Source organism: Podarcis filfolensis, assembly GCF_964270895.1.
Source record: "Podarcis filfolensis genome assembly, chromosome: 10".
Lineage (NCBI taxonomy): Eukaryota > Metazoa > Chordata > Lepidosauria > Squamata > Lacertidae > Podarcis > Podarcis filfolensis.
The window spans coordinates 37,808,347-37,825,150 of record NC_139612.1 but is presented as its reverse complement, the minus strand read 5'-3'; the positions used below and the strand labels follow the sequence as shown (position 1 = coordinate 37,825,150).

At 39.9% G+C, this 16,804-nt stretch overlaps 1 protein-coding gene across 5 annotated transcripts in view; it reads left to right on the top strand.

The window, feature by feature from the left end:
• The window catches only part of MGAT4C (MGAT4 family member C), a 320,040-nt gene that overhangs the window by 186,248 nt on the left and 116,988 nt on the right, over positions 1-16,804 (top strand). For 2 of the 5 annotated variants that reach the window (XM_083573465.1, XM_083573466.1), the window contains exon 1: positions 7,826-7,998. The exons of the other annotated variants lie outside the window; for them this stretch is intronic. The gene's annotated coding sequence lies outside the window, so the exon portion shown is untranslated. Of the gene's footprint in view, positions 1-7,825; positions 7,999-16,804 lie in introns of those variants that run through there. 5 annotated transcript variants of the gene reach the window in all.

Here is a 16,804-nt window from a genome sequence, read left to right as displayed (position 1 = left end):
AATAGCATATTTTCTCTATATCAGAGATAGGGAAACCTTTTCAGTTTGAGGGCTGTATTCCCTTTCAAGCAAACTTCTGGAAGTTTTGGTTTGGGTCAGAGGCAAAAGTGAGCAGAGCAATGGATGTGACTCTTACCTTTCTACAGTAGGATACATTTCACCATGCGAAAACCAAAGCCCCCCCCCCACATCTCTCCATATTCCATCAAGGCAACCAAGAGCCATTATCACAGTTAAAGGACATATTTCAGTCATTTGAGAAGGACATGGAGCAGGACTAGAGATGGGTGTGCCCTCAGAAATTCCCAAGGATTGGCTAAAGAGGCCTAGTAGGCCACATTCATCCACTCCAACTCAGCCTGAGAGTCCTCACCCCTGTGCTATAGGCTCAACGTATAGCAGACAATAAAACCCATAAAGTACACTTCTAAAAAGCATAAGAATGGAAGAACATAAGATGAGCCTGCCATGAGGGGAAGGCGGCTTGAAGGAGCTCTGGGGCTTGAAGCAACTGTGAGAGAACGGCAGGTTTGGGTGAGGTGTAAAGGGAGGAGTAGGTTGGCCGGGGGTAAGGGGCAGGTGAGATTGGTGAGCAATGTGAACAGGGCAGGTCCCTAGTAAAACATAATCATAATGTAAAACACAGTGGTGTGAAATTTCACAGACTTTTTCCAGGTAAATATTTTTGATGTGCTAAAAACATACAATAGAGACGGCACCTTATTGATGTACTAGGAACAAAGGCCTTATGCCATAAAGACTATTTGTAAATCTATACCAGTATTGTCTATTTTGACTGGCAGCCCCCTCCTCAAATAGTCCTTCCTGTTGCCCATTGAGCAGTAAAATGACAAGGAGATTCCAGAATAAAATGTACTAGCATTGAACTGTGAAAGCTGCTGGAATATTTTGAAGAAGACAGCACAAAATGCATTAGAGAGAGAAAAAAGTCACGGGGTCGTTCAGTATATTATATAGAAGAAATTAATAAGACTTGCTGCAGGGGAAATCAAATTAGAAACGGGGAAGTCTAGTTCTCTGATAGGATCAAACACTGCAGCCACATAAATATAAAGAATGAAAGAAAATGCTAATTTCAAGAAGGCAGACTTTTAATAGTAATGACTTTTTAAAAAGATTAGATGCTTTAAAAGAAACCAAGTTAAAGGAGACTCTGCTGTGGTCTCAGTGCAGAAACCTGCTGAAAAGTGCTGATGGCAAGCCATGCTAAAGTTAAATTTCCAAGGCTACAATGATATTTGCCACCATATTCATGAGGCATTGGGCCTAATAGATGCTCATGTGAAGTGTGCAAACAAGACCTAAGCACAGCAGCATTCTTGCCTCCCGTGGTTCCCAGAAACTGATATTCTGAACCATGTTGCCTCTGTCTGTAGAGGCATAGCATCTCATGAGCTGCCATATGAGTTCAATAAGCACCCGGCTTTTGCTTTGTGCCTGGGAATCCAGAAAAAAAAAGATGTGGGCAAAGTTATCTGAGAGGTCCAAGTTTGTGGCTAGTGGGATGCATTTAATTTGCACAAACCAAGTTAGGAAAACGTGCATCCCTGACAGTTGACCATGCTGGCTAGGACTGATGGGAACTGGAGAGGGCTGCCATTGACATTTGAAGAGACAATGTGTACATTTTCTGACTGCACATCTGATCCATTTATTTCAGTGACTTGTGCCCTCACAGCCCTGCAGCTTTATATGATCATAACATATAAAAGAGCCTACAAAGGCATCTATATGAAATCATATCCTTTTAAATAACTTTTTTGAAATTATCCAGTTTTGTTTTTAAATGGTCAGGATGAGCATGTCAATAGAGGTGCCATCTTGTGAATGAGCAGATAAGGAGCCATTTGGTGACTGCTGAAACATGATATGATTATGTTTGCAATTGCACTTGACTTAGGATGCAACAAACCTTTTCATTTAATCAGTGCAAACCAGATCCTTTTATTGTGGATTGCTTTGGTCGTTAAACTGGTATACCTGAATAAAGGGTCAGGCAAAGAAATTGTTTCAACTCCTGTGACATATTCACTCCTAAAAAACTGAGGGCATAATACACCAACACACTTGGTAGAAAAAAATTTCTGCATGATTACTCAGAAGCAAGCCCTGTGTTCAGAGGGGCTTGCTCCCGAGTAAATACATTTTACATTGCAACTTAAGCCCTATTGATTTCAATGGGTTAGTTTTAAGCACTTGCTTAAGTTTCCCTTTGAAATCAAGTGCTTAATTGTTTGTGTGTGTGTGTTAATTGCATCATGGCCCATGTTTCCATACCATTACATTGTAAACCATTTCCTGTATTTTGATACATTACTTCTTTATATGTTTTATCCAGGCAGAAGTAGTGTATTTGGCCACAGGCAAGGAAAGGGAGAAGGAATCATTTGATTTTCTTATATACTATGTTACTGTGTAGACTCACATCAGCACAACCTAATCTGAAAAAAGAACAACAAAAAAACTCTTTCCCATTATACAAGTATAATAGGAATGTGCACTGTATTTTGTTTAATACAATATATCAGGTTCTTCTGATTTTTATAACATAAAAAAACCCAAAAAACCTGAGATAATAGAGCTAAAAATTTTCTGAACTACTTTAAGTGTTTCTACATTTGCTTTTCACTCAAGCGGTCAATTGAAGAAAATAGCTAGCAGCTATTTCTGAATTTTAGTATGCAGTTACAGCATAGAGGAGACATAGAGCTTTGGCAGCCCATTATTTTTATTATTATTTTCATTTGTTCCCTTCAATTCAGGCAACTGAAATGCTGCTAATTCCCTTGTTGGCCATGTAAACTTGCTGTGTTGATTCCTCACTGCATTGATTATGATCATGAGATGTCTGCTTCATTAAGCTTTGTTCCAGCCAGTTCTTTCTATAACCATCAATATTTCCATTGTGTTGTTCATAAATTGTCATTTCTGTTAATGCCAAGAAGATGTATAAGCTTGTGATTTAAAGCTGTAACTCCCCCCCCCCCCATGGCCTTTTTATTTTAGTTTCCTTTGTGCCATGCATTGCTCACATCATTGACCAAAGGTGGCCAAATATGGGGACAAGGGGTGGAGACTTAAGGCAAGAAGGTTCAAGGAGGAGCCTTTCATGTTGGGCTGGCTTTCCGGTAGTCTGATAAGCTGCATGGTTTTTCTGTTTAGAGATGCGTGAGAAAGGAATCTTTTCCATAGCTATATTTCTCTATTAGGATTGTCTCCAGAGACCAGGTTGGTCAGAGAACAGTAGATTGACAGAAATGTTTGCAGCACTTCTCAAAATTCAAATAGAATTATAAAATGTTTGTGGGGCAGGAAAGAGTACCTGGATTTGAGATTTGGGTTATTATTATTATTATTATTAGGCTTGCTATTCTCCTTGGGAGGGCTATTTTGTAGTAGCCCTTAGCAGACCAGCCTCCTTTTATTATTATTATGTATTTATTTATACCCTGCATTTTTCCCTGATGAGATTCAAGACTGCTTACAGTTAAAGACTATTTGATGAAGGCAATTTGCATGAATGGAGGAGGTGGAGAGAGAGGGGGGGGGGACAGGCTGCTAAAGTTTAATTCCTGATGACCTCTTATTCATGTTACTGCACGGTATTGAGAACTGGTGTTAAAATCACATCCTTGAAGAAGGAAATCTCCAATATGTGTTAGGCTCACATTTCTGGCACCTGGAGTTGATCTTCATCTCCCCTGCCCCCATCAGTGATTACATTTTTTCATTGCCATTGGTGTTCATACACAAGGTTGCCAACTTCCCAAAGAAAGATCTTGCAGTTCTTTTGAGTGGCACCTGAGGGGACAGGGCCCAGAATCAGTTCAGCAGTGGAGCCATGGACACAGGTGAACAGTTTTTGTTGTGTCTGGCAGCACAGGTTTGGGTAATAGGTCCAGACAGGGCTGACATAAGTATCTGGCATTATTGGGCAGTTGTCAAGGTCCCAATGGCTTGGCAGGACCCACTGCTAATACCAGCTGAGTGCTTCCTCTCCATTTTAAAGCTCCCAGCAGTAGCTGCTATGTTTATTTTCAAAAATACTCTTGAGTGATGTGATACTATGGGCACTGTGCAATTCAAATGATGGCTAGACCAAGCTGCCTGGTGCTGCACACAAATTATTTGAACTGCCAAGGCCAGGTAAGACCCCTAAAAGCTGAAACTGGCCCTAGGTCTAGGGACAGAAGCTTAACAACTCTGGCATGTCTAGGGGCAGAGCTCAGGTTCTTCACCTAAGGAATTGTGGTGTGCTTTTTTAAAAGAATTTTTTTCTGGCAACCAGCTGAAAGCAACGTGAAACCAAATGGTCAATAGGGTTTTTTGTTTGTTTGTTTTGTTGGAGGGAGGGAGGCAGGAGAGGACAGGTGATTGGCCATCCTGTGCACATACCCAATTACCTCTTTCAAATTCCTCTCCTGGCATGCTGGTCTTAACGAAAGCAATGGGCCAAATTGTCTTAATCTGGTTTGTGTCTCTTGCACAGGAGTAGACCAGTAAATTCACTGTCAAATATCCATGCAGATCTTTTTAGGGCAAATGCTTAAAATAATCTATGCACTTTCAAAATGTAGGGGAACGGAATATAAATATAAAGCATTTAGGAGGTGGCCCAAAGGCTTTCTGTCTTTCTACGTTTTTGCTGTTTAAAATCATTTTCTAGCTGCTTGGTGCAGCTATCATTATAGCCATACAATTTATCATTATGCATTTTATTTATTATTATGTATATATCCCCATTTTTATCCTCAAAACAACTTTGTGAGTTACGTCAGGCTGAGAGAAATGAGTCACCAAGTGGGATTTATGGCCAAATGGGCATTTGAACCCAGGACATGGTGGTCCATCACAACAATCATAACATACATTAAAGGGATATATATATGAATATTCATATATGTGTGTGTGAAATGTCCCAAGAAAACAGAAGTGGAAATTGCCACTGTTTGTATATTTGTCCCATGGTTTGGAATGGAAATCAATTTAGCAGAAATACAATTGGTATTTACTGCCTTGTTGCTTTCATTCCGCAAATGTTATGCAATTGATTATGTCCCCAGCCCCATTCTCTATTGCGTTTTCTTTGCATTAAAATGAATGGAGAATTGTGCATTGACAACATAACTTACTCGATTCATGTATCTTTCATAATTTTGCCACATCAGACCATGAGATAAATAATGGGCTGACTGAGTTAGGATGTTGCCCAGTGGGAGAGAATTGCAGAGGACCCAGAAGATGTCTCTAGCGGGCTAGAGAGGTCACTGCCTGATCCAGGGGTATCTGATGCTGAGGATTCTGGGTGGGTGCCCACCACTCCATCTGCTCTCACACCTTGCCAGTCTCAGTGACATGAGCCACCAGCCCCTCCTTCCCTCTTCACAGCTGCCAGTCAGTCTCAGATGTTTCCATTGGGCTTCTTTCTCCACCCTCTCTGCCTACAGAGGTGTGGGACACTGGGTCTAGCCCTGCCTCTTCAGAGGGGGTACTGCACCTCCATCCTCCACCTCTTAAGAGACAGAGATGTCTTCTCTGTTACCTGGGTCAACAGAGAGGCATGGACAGAAGGATCAGGTTCAGGTTCAGATCCAGCCTACAATGTAAGTACTAGATTGCTTGCTAAGGAACAGAAACTTTTGCCGTGTTAAGCTGTGCCTGCCCCATTCCTTTATAACGGGATTTCAGGAGATGTGTCATTGCTTTGAGTAGTCACATCACCTGCTGTGCCTTTGTTTATCCATGCCTTGAGTAGAGATGTGTATTGCCTGCTGAGCTTTTGAACTGTGTTTTTGCATATGTATTGCAGTGACTTGAGCATAAAAGCATTTGGGAAGAATCTTCCATTCAGTTCCAGTTCTTCCTTTAGTGGGAACCAGGATAGAATGTAGTTTTTGGTGGGAGTTGATCTGCAGGGGAATGGAAACAACATTGCATATGATGAATACAGAATAGAATGGAAATTTTTGCCTTCTTACATCTGTAAGTAGTAGCAAATCATGCTTGGGAAGGTTCATAGCCATGTGATATAATTCATATATCTCTGTCCTGATCCAAGCATGATCCATTAGATGGGGGGGGGGGTTCGCTCCTAATTGTGGAGTGACCTGAATACTCACCCAACCTTAGGGAAGAGTAGCTACTCAAAGGAGAAAACACATTGCCTTGTATAGAAGTCTTACAAACAGGAGATGTTAAACCTCCTTTCATAAAGGGTTAGGGTTAGGAATTTAGAAGGTGTTGCTGAGTGACCTAAAGCATACAGTCAGATTTCTATCACAGAGAGCCTCTCTGCTTGATCTTGGCTATTTATAGCATTAAATTTTCAGAGGAATATAATTTATACATGTTATATGCCTAAGAAGATTTTACTTCATAAATAATTCTTTTATTCATGACTCATATCTCCTTAGCAATTATTGGGCCTTACCTTTACCATTAATCATGGAAAAACCCAAAGTTGGCATTCCCATTGTCCAAATTCATCTTTCTGATCTGTAATTCAGTCTTATGTCACTTTGCATGGCAATGGATCTTCCCCACCCCCTCTATACATATCCATCTGAACTCCTATGTTTTGAGGCAGAAATAAATGAGCAGAGGTTTTCACTTTGGCCTAAAGTACATTTTGACTAATAGGCCAGTGTCTGGATCTCCACACAGAGTTGCTGTTTATTAAGTCCCCAGAATTTAATCTCCCAAGTCTTTACAACTTTGCGAAAGGACCACAAGGCAAAGGCAGAGTAGTTTATCAAGTTAATTCCCAAACTCCTATAATATTTTCCACCTTTGCTGTGTTCAGCTCAAGGTTTTTCTTCCTGGAGAATAAGGATAGTTGTAAGCTTTTGAAAAAGAAACTCTGAATTCAAAAATAGATTGGAGTGTTGTATGTTTTATTCAACACAGGCTTTATTCCATTCAGATAAATGTAATGGGGGAGACCTTGGCAACAGAAGGAAAATATTTAAGTGTGTGTGTGTTTTTGTAGCTTAATAACTTTTTAAAGTATTGCAATGATTATGTCAAATGTAGTTGAAAATTGCATTTTTGAGAGTTTTAAAAGAGAAATACAAATCATTTATAATTGGCTTTAAAATCACATTTTTGTCTGATTGCCAGTATTATAACATATTTAGCTCCTCTGTATAAATTATCATAATCAAAGCATTATCTTGCATTCCTATCTGAGTACAGAATGCCCAAATTTCTACTTCCTATTTAGAGATCAGTATATATGTATTATTTGGGCACACAATGTATCTTTTAAAACTTTATAATCAATGTAACTCCAAAGCTTGCTTCAACAAAGTAAAACATCACAAAATAAACACCCTCCCCCTTTTTCCAAGCGTATATCTATCAGAAAGCCTGGGCACAATAGGAGACAATGTAAGCCCATTATGGTTGAATCCTCCAGATGCTGTATTCATTAACCTTTCCTTTAATATCCTTTCTGTACAATATTTTGATGATTACTGCCATTTAGTAAACAGATTATGAAAATGCAGTTCCCTAGGGCTCTAATTTAATAATTTAGGCAAATTAGTTTGGGTATATAGATATAGATATATATTTTATTTTTTACACATTCTCCTTCCCATTTTTAATCAATGTGCACCTGCCAGCTACTCTGTCTTTCCCAGAATGGGAGATTGCTGCCTATCCCTCTCCCAAGGAACAGAGATCCACACTGAAATGTGCATCTGACAGTTTAGGGTTAAGATATGATTTCAGGTAACAGAAGCCAATGAGAGTACACCCAGTTGATGTTTGTGACATCATCCCCCAGTCAGAGTACATAGAACAGCTGAGGTAGCTTTCAGCTTCAGTACTAGTGCCATTATGATGGATGTTTACATCTCTTCATGAGAGCCAATTATTTTGCTTTTGTGTGAGGCCCAAGAATCACTCATGCTGCCTGCATGCACAAAGCTTGTTGGATGTAGCTGAACGAATTGCTTTCTCTCTACTCCTGTGGTAAGAGAGTCTTTTGTTTTACTTCCTCTTTCTTCAGAAAAAGAGATGATGGATCAAACCTGTACGGGGAAGGGAACCGTATTTAGAATCCAGGGGGTTGTGCTGTTTTAATATGTAAGCTGCAGCCTTTGTTATGTAAAGAAGGGTGTTATTTAAAGGGGGAGAAAAGCACGTGTGTGGTGTGTGTGTGTGTGTGTGTGTGTGTGTGTGTGTGTATCTTATCTGGCTGACTGGCTGGAATTCTACTTTACAATATAAAATTGCAATGCCAGCCTGTGGGTGTTTTAAGATTTAGCACTGGATTGACGAAGCTGTAACCCTGATCAATAATTTACCGTACTTCTCCCCCTTTTATGTATAGACGTTTAGCATTTAGGGGAAGGGGGAAGAGGTATAAAAAAAAGGTTTTGCTACTATCCACTTGTGCAGGAAGACAGAGAATTTGAGATCAGATCAAACTTTTAAAATGCTCCGGAATAGTTTTGTGCTGGTGTATACTTCTGCATTAGCAGCACAGGCTAATATTTAGATTATCCTGATTCCAAGATTAAGTTGTATGCACTTATTTTCATTTGTTGTGGAATAAGGAAATGAGAAACACACAGATTGTACAACTTGATGTCAGCAATAAAATATTGATCTACTGTGTGTGTGTGTGTGTGTGCGCTCTCTCTCTCTCTCTCTCTCTCTCTGATAATTACTTTTTTTTGGTCTGGTATAAAAATGTATAATTGTGCCCATCTTGGGCAGAGTAGAGCTGCTGTTCAGCTCTGTGGCTGTTCTCTGTGGGGTCCTGCTTATACGCCTTCCCTCTTTTGCAAGATAGTAAGCACATGTAAAGCTCCGGAACTGATGTGGATTTAGGAGATTAGCAGTGACACTGACTCTGACAAATCAGATACAATAATGGTTTAATTGACTGAGGGAGTTGAAGGGCTACTGTATGAACAATCCAATAACCAGTTTAAGTAGTCAAATAATGTGCATAATGAGAAGAACTAAATAACAGGTTGAGGTTAATATAAAAGCTGATGACAGTTGTTTAGATGGGAATGATTGGAATCCACTGACTATTTACCACTTAACATCTTTCTTTATTGTTTCTAATTTCAATAATCTCTGATAGCATGCACTCATAAAACTCATTCTTATTGTACTATTTGTAAATTCATCACCTGCCTACATGTCTCAGATTTGTGTTAAAGTATCAGTAATATAGGAGATGTACTGACTTTCAGTTCAGGAGTTTCTTAAAAGATAATATGGGTTTCTTGCCTATCCTGTACTTGCTTACATTTTTTCTTTTTCTATCTCAGAAGTGCTTTAACAGTAGCTCTGATTACTTACCACTTCTGATCTAGCTCTTTTGGTGCATACATGCCCAAACAATGCCATGTGTGAATGAAATAGTAAGTGAATGAAATTGTAAATAGTCTTAGATTAGGACAAAAACTTCAGTGACTGAACAACTTTTCCCATTCTTTATATAGCAAAAACCATCAAAGGCACTTATGGATGACTATTCAAACACAGAAGGCTCACACAACTCTGAAAATGGGAATGCAGATTGAATTTAGGTGTGCAGTGATTGATTCTGCATATTCCCAAATCTCAGGTTTTCTGTGTGGATGGTTACTCCCTTCATGTATCTCTCTCTCTCTCTCTCTCTCTCTCTCTCTCTCTCTCTCTCTCACCCCTTTGGAGATGGCAAGCAATAGTGTAATCTTCATTTGTTTTAAATGGGCATGGGTTCATGGAGACAACCATTGCACATCCAAACTTTGTCCCTATAGATGGATCTTTTATTGTCAAGCTAAACTGATAATTTCTGCCAACTACAAATGTATATTTTTTTGTATTCTTTCACATATGCATAGTTATAACACCAATTCTGTATTGGTAAGAACTCAATTGTTTAGTGTGTAGTGCCTACATTTTGGAACTCCTTTACTATTGAGATCCAGCAGGTGCCTTCACTGTGCTTTTTTTGATGCCTGCCAAAAAAACAGTCCTGTTTAGATAAGCCAAATACTTAGAAAATTGAGGTGATTAAAATCTGTTTCAGTATTTTAACTTGTGTATGTTTTAAAGTTTTTTTGATATTATTGTTTTGTAAACCACTTTGAGATTTTTGAACAATCAAGTGGTGTATACATTTTATGAGATGAATAAATAGAGAACAAACATTTTACTATTCATTGGAAGTTTTAAAATGGGTTAGATGGCCATCCATCAGGGGTTATTTAGCTGTGATTCTGCACAGCAGAGGGTTGGACTAGATGACCCTTGGGGTAACTTTCAATGTACAACCATTTGAATCTATAATTCTTCAACCCCAAGGGTTTCTGAGAGTGGCGAACAGTTAAAAGAAAACCACACAATTAAAACAGCTGGTCATTAATATATTAAAACTTTAAAACACTGTGTAGTTCTTCAGACTGGGAGAAATTAAACTTGTTGCAAACCCACTCCAAAAACATGTGTGATATCACTTCTTTCAAATTCCTCCTCAAAATCCACCTTTTCCACATCTTTTCCACAGATGTTGTTCTATTATTATTTAATTCATATACTATCCTTCATCTGAAGACCATAGGGAAGTTTACAATCTAAAAACAAGATACATAAACAAAACTGGGCCCATTGAAAAGAATCTAGATGAAAATCGATTTCCTCCAAGAACTCCTGAATCTGGTCCACTACCACCCATTCAAGAACCTTGCCCAAGAAGAGGAGCGTGACAACTGGCCAGTAATGACTTAGATGTTCAAATCCAGGGAGGGTTTCTTGAGGAATGGGTTTACCACTGCCGCCTTCAAGTAAGCAGGGACCACCCCCTCTCACAAGGAGGCAATAATCACCTTCCTGGTCTAGCCAGCTGTCCCCTCCTTGCTAGTTTTTATCAGTCAAGGTGGACAAAGGTCCAGAACACAAGTGGTCACCTTGACTGATCAAAGCACCTTGTCCACACCCTCAATCCAGGTACTCCTGGGTCCATTTCTGTCACTTGACGCTCAGGTGGCCTCAGTGATGTGCAGTGCCCTCCATCAGCTTTGGCTTGTGATGATATGGAAATGGGATTTTTCACTGGTGTCACCAGTGTTAAGGAACACACTCCCTGCTGAAATACCAAAGGCCCCATCTGTATTGGCATTCCACCTGCGTTTGAAGACATACCTGTTTACACATTCATTCCCTTGATCTTTTGACCCAAGTCTCCCATTTTAATCGCTGTGCTGTTTTATTTTGATTGTTTTATTGCTTATATATTAAAATATGGACACTTATATTTTAATGTTATAATGGGATTATTGTATTGTGTATTTTAATGGTGGCATACTTAAATTTTTGCATTTTATCAGTTTCTGCAATTGGTTTTTATGTTTTATAAACTGTTTAGAAGCCATCTGAGTATTAAGTGATATGTCCTGTTCCATGACCAATAAGCACGGGACGCCTTTGTCCAGTGGCTCTTTGGGCCATAGATTACAGCAAAGTACTGGGCAAGGTTTTGTCAAGTATCTCCTCTGTGTGAAGGGGTCATGGGAAAAAGCCGTCCCATGAGTCCTTGCTGCAGAAGGGAGGGGGAAGCCTATATAAGGCTGCTTCCCCTAGAATTAGCCATTTTGCTTTGAGAGCTTCCCGCCCACCCTCCCTCACCGCCCACCCTCAGGTGACAGCCTTCACTGAGCAATTTTGGGTTGCTGGTTGACAGGGCCTAAAAGGAATCTTTTTCTCTTAACCTGATTGGCACTTGGTTGGGTTTTTTCCTGCTCTTCCCTCAGTGAAATTATGGCTTTCCTTTGTTAGGTGGAAGAATGTTGTTTGCATGAGGGTGGAAATGACATTGGTCAGGATCAACATAGTATAGGGGGACTCCCATAAGGGACCTGAGGGGAAAATTGACTACGGCAAACCCAAGCGTGGGTTTGGTATCTGCCTGGTTGGAATCTGCACCCTGGTCCCCCAGTGAGAACTTGCTTGCTTAGCTTGCATCACAGCAAGGTTCAACACTGACCGACTCCCATCATACAGGTTTGGAGCGATCCAAACCCAGCAGATCCATTCCATCAACACGGGGCTTGTGGAATGATGAACTGATCCTGGGACCCAGTGCTATGCCAACCCTTGCCTGCCTGCTGCTGCCAAGAAAGAGTTGGCCTGATTTTACCCCATCACCATTGTACAGTCTGGTTATTTTGCTGCTCTCATGGCTCCCATAATGTGCCTGCCTGGGCAAATAAAGTCATAATCATTCCATGATGCCCACACATCGGTTTCTAAATCTGCAACTCTAAGTAAACTTGCTACTGTGTAAACCCCCTTGAACTCAATGGGGATCAACTTCCAAGGTAGCATGCTTTGGACCATGCTGTCAGTGTACTAGTCTTTTAAGTCGTGCGTTGCCCAATCTTACTGGGATTTATATCCCAGTTGGTTATTCCAAATTGAGACTGCAGTCCTGTTTACACTTATCAGGAGTAAGTCTTACTGATTATTGAGAAATACTTCTGAGTAATTATGCATAGAACCAGGCTGTAGCTTTCACAAGTAGAAACTGCATGTCTTAAAATATCAGGCACACCTTAAAACCCTTTGCAAACCTTGAATTCCATATTTTATGATATCCATGTGAAACAGGGTGCCATGACAAAGTTGAAGGATATTGACTCACTAAGGCCACTTAGAAAGTTGAGTCCATCTTCTATGAGGCTTTTACTATAGTTGCTACTTGTATCTCTCCACACAGTGAGATGTGCTTGTTACCACCAACCCCTCCTGTATACTTACAATTCTGAACAGGTGTCATAAACTACAGAAGAAATGTGCAAAATATTTTAGATGTTCCACCTAATGCTAGCAGACAGGAGATGATCAATGAGATTTTTTCCCCTTCTGTTCTCATCCTGTAGATAAATAATTCCCTGAAAAGTGGAAATGAATAAAATAACACAGTCAAAGCTTTGGCATCTGTCCTGCTCTGTTTCCACAGAATCTATGAAGAGCCACGGTTGTCTTATTGTAAAATCCTATGCTGGCATTTAATGACAAAAGGGCCATGACCAGGTACACCATCAAAGGTGTGTTGTGCTTCTCTAGCATCGATGGCTTTCCTTCTCACATTCATAGAACTCTTGGGAACCAGAATGTTGGCGGATTTCACAGCATCCTTACCTGTGGTAAGTGCAGGCAGGATCAAGATGCAGAGGGCAAACAAAAGAGTGAAATGTTAGGAGGAGCAGGAAATGCTAAGGACCATAGGAGCCAACTCCTAGGGACCAAGTCACTTCGCCAGCCCCCCCCCCTCAGTTGATGGACATTGCCATTCTAATGGTGTGTGTTCCACTTCTTGTGATTGGTTATGCAAGGCAGGGCTCACCTGGTGCCCACACTATTTTGTTCAAGTTGGCATCCCTGCTAAGGACCAATGTCTGAGAATACAGAACAACTAAAACACTCCAAATAAGAGTCACTGCCAGTTCTGTGCTTTTAATTCTTTGGAATTTTTCTGCCTCATTCTTAGGGCACAGGAGAATATCTTAAATGTTGGTGGGTTTTGAGCAACCACAATGAGGTGGCTGTGTGGTGTGTAGCCTCCTTGTTTGTCTGTGTTTCCAGAGCAGGGGGAAAAATGCTCAACTGGAGGAATTCCATTGTGATGTTTTTAACTGGACTCTAATTGAAGTCCACATGGGAAGGCTGCAGATTGCAGACCACTGAGATAATTTGTAGAGAGAATGGACTATCACAAACACTCCCTCACAAACAAAGTAAGTTCAACCAATATCCTTCATGTGACCCTTCAGGATTTCATCATTTCCCCACCTCTCGCCAAATGATGATTTTCAAATGCAAATAATTTTCCTCATTAATTGATGGAAAATAGTAATGGAGCAGGGAAACCCTGGAGAATTTTTTGGCAGGGCACTGGTCAATACACAATTAACTTATAAATACACCCAAATACACCTTGTGAAAGGTAATTGTTTATGGAGTGTGTGTGTGTGGTTTTTTTACTCTGTCCCTCTTGCATCGGTGGTAGCTTCTATTGGAATGCAAATAGCAACAACAGTGGCAGCTTCTATTGAAATGCAAATAGCAGCAGATGATGATGGTCATTGGGACCACAGTAAGGGAGGAAAGGGTTAAAAAAAATCTGCACCTGCACATGGCCTGGGTACTGATGGATGTTGTGAAAGGCCAAACTATACAATGGATCTCCAATGGCTGTTGCATTGGAATTGCTGGTGCATATATTTTATACTTGGCTATGCTGGTATACCACAGAAAAATACTATTGGGACCGACTGCCAACTTGCATCATCATCCTAGCATGATTTGGGAATAATTGCTATTTTTTTATAATGGTGTTTCTGCATAGGTGGTTATAGGAAGGATAGAAGGTAAACCCCTTTCTATTGCCCGTGACAGATTAGTGCCCCAACTCCTTGCAGCAAAAATAATAAGGTGCAAGGATCTCTACATGTCCTGGCATGGAAGAAAATGTTTGCAAAGTTGGTTGCTAGATGGTAGGATAAATTTAAAAGATGGATTAATATTTTCAAAGTTTGAAAACATTGGCACACTCAGTTAAACTCATAGAAAAATGAAAGCAAACAACTCCAAAATATTGGTCCACAGAGAGGATTCAAAAGACGTATTTAGAACGGAATAGGGTCTGCCTGTCTCTATCTCTCATTGTGTCCTTCAGCCACATAACATACGAGTCATTTATGATAAACAATAATGGTTATCACTATGTGGTGGAAGTAGTTATATCTTTTAGGCTTGGCAGATTCTGGTAAACTTGCAAAGGAGCCCCTCCTCCCCACATTCTCATGATTTTTGAAGATCAGTCAATCAGAACATTTGAGCTTGGCTCTTTTATAGACTTGGCTGCTATTAGAATATTGTTTTATGGACTTTAATTGCTTTGTTGTATTTTGACATTGTGTTTTCAGCTGCCCTAGAAATTTATTTTGAAGGGCAGGGTGTAAACGTTTCCCATGAAGAATAAATCAATATTCAAAGAAACACGTTTGATTTCTGAGTCTTACCTGTCATCTATATGTAGACTGAAAGCCTATTGAATTTCCTGTCAGGGTTTTCGGAAGCAAACTGAGAAAATGCTTAGCATGAAGATGTCATCACTTAACAAATCAAATTCTGCAATGTAACTCCTAAATTAATGATTCCTCTCACTATTTACTGTGTATGACTCATGTAAAATAATTGTATCATGAGTTCTGTCGTGACCTCCTTTCTGAAAGCATCAAGAGCCTTTGAGATTCATGAAGTAGGTTTCACAGTAGATGTTATGAATAAATTGTGTAAATAATTATTTGTTTGAAAATATACTGATAAAACTCTCTATCTACTAGAGAAGACTATCTATTAACTAAAGGAATTGGTGATAATCATAGCCTTTGATATTCTTATAGCTCTTTGGAATCATTAGGCTGAGGTTGGCAAGTTTTCTTGGATTCACAATATAAGGTATAATATCTGCCTCTGCAGCATCTCTTAGCTTCCTTTCAGGACCTCAGATATATATAAAATTATAGGCAGCTATTCCAATCCCATATACCACAAGAAAAGATAATAGGAACTAATTACTTCCAACAATACACTGCTTACTGGGGGAACCCCCACAAATAAATAGGACTTCTTACTTCTGAATAGACATGGCTAGGATTGTGCTATAGATGTGTTTTATTGGTAATTTTACTATTCTTTAACTCTCAAGAGGTCTATCTACTTAAAAAGGTTTGCGTTCCAAAGAGAGGCGGAGGTTGCATTTCATATGCGGGGTTTATTCTGTTCATTTTACTGATTATAAGATTAGAGCTTCTGTCCCCTTTTCTAACATTCCTTTCACACTGCAGTACCATGTTGTGCTTAATTTCATTCACACTAGTAGGTCCTCCAGTGTGACATGAAAGTTAGAAATCGGGACAGCAGCACTGCCCTTACAATAATCCCCTCTGCTCAACAGCAGAGAAGAGCTATTTGCTGAGCATCCCCAGCAAGATGGTGGGGCAGGGAGAGTCAAGGCCAACCCTAAAAGCACGGTGCTTGCAGAAGCTCCTGGAAGGTGAATCTCCATACCCTGCAGGTTTGAACAGGAGTGAGGCAAAGGATGACTAGGTCAGAGTGCTTGTTCACTTTGAGGCTGACCGTCTTTTCAACGGTCATCTTTTGGCACAAGCCTGACAGCAACAGTGAGCTAGAGAAAAAGGCATATGGACACTTGAACCCTGTGGCCAGGCCTAAGCAAAACTCGCATGGTTTCCCAGGTTTCCAGGAAAGCAAAAGGATTATTTCCAGAATCAAAAACATGGAAATGTGTGCTAAACTTGCACTATATTCCATTAAATTTCTGGAAGTTTTTTTTTTAAAAAAAAAATCAATAGAAAGATCTAATATAATGCACAAATTAATTGTTAGGGAAATGTTGGGAAAATAGAATGTCTGTGTGAATGCAGCCTGACATAGAGACAGAAAATTAAGACTGGAGGAATACAGTTTTGGATAAATGAAAGACTGGATGAATAAAATTTAAAAGAGAACAAAAAAAATCAGCAGAATATTTCCTTTTGTCACTTGCCATGTGGTTTTAATCTGTTGGCAATGCTTTATAATGGAAGTTACGATGAAGATTATCATATATATTTGAGTGTGTGTGTGTGTGTGTGCACCCCATGAATGGGACTGGCCCTACCATTAGGTAGGGTGAGGTAGACACCTCTGGCCAAAGACGATGAGCAGTGGGCAGTAGTGACAAGGAGACTGTTCTATTTGGCCT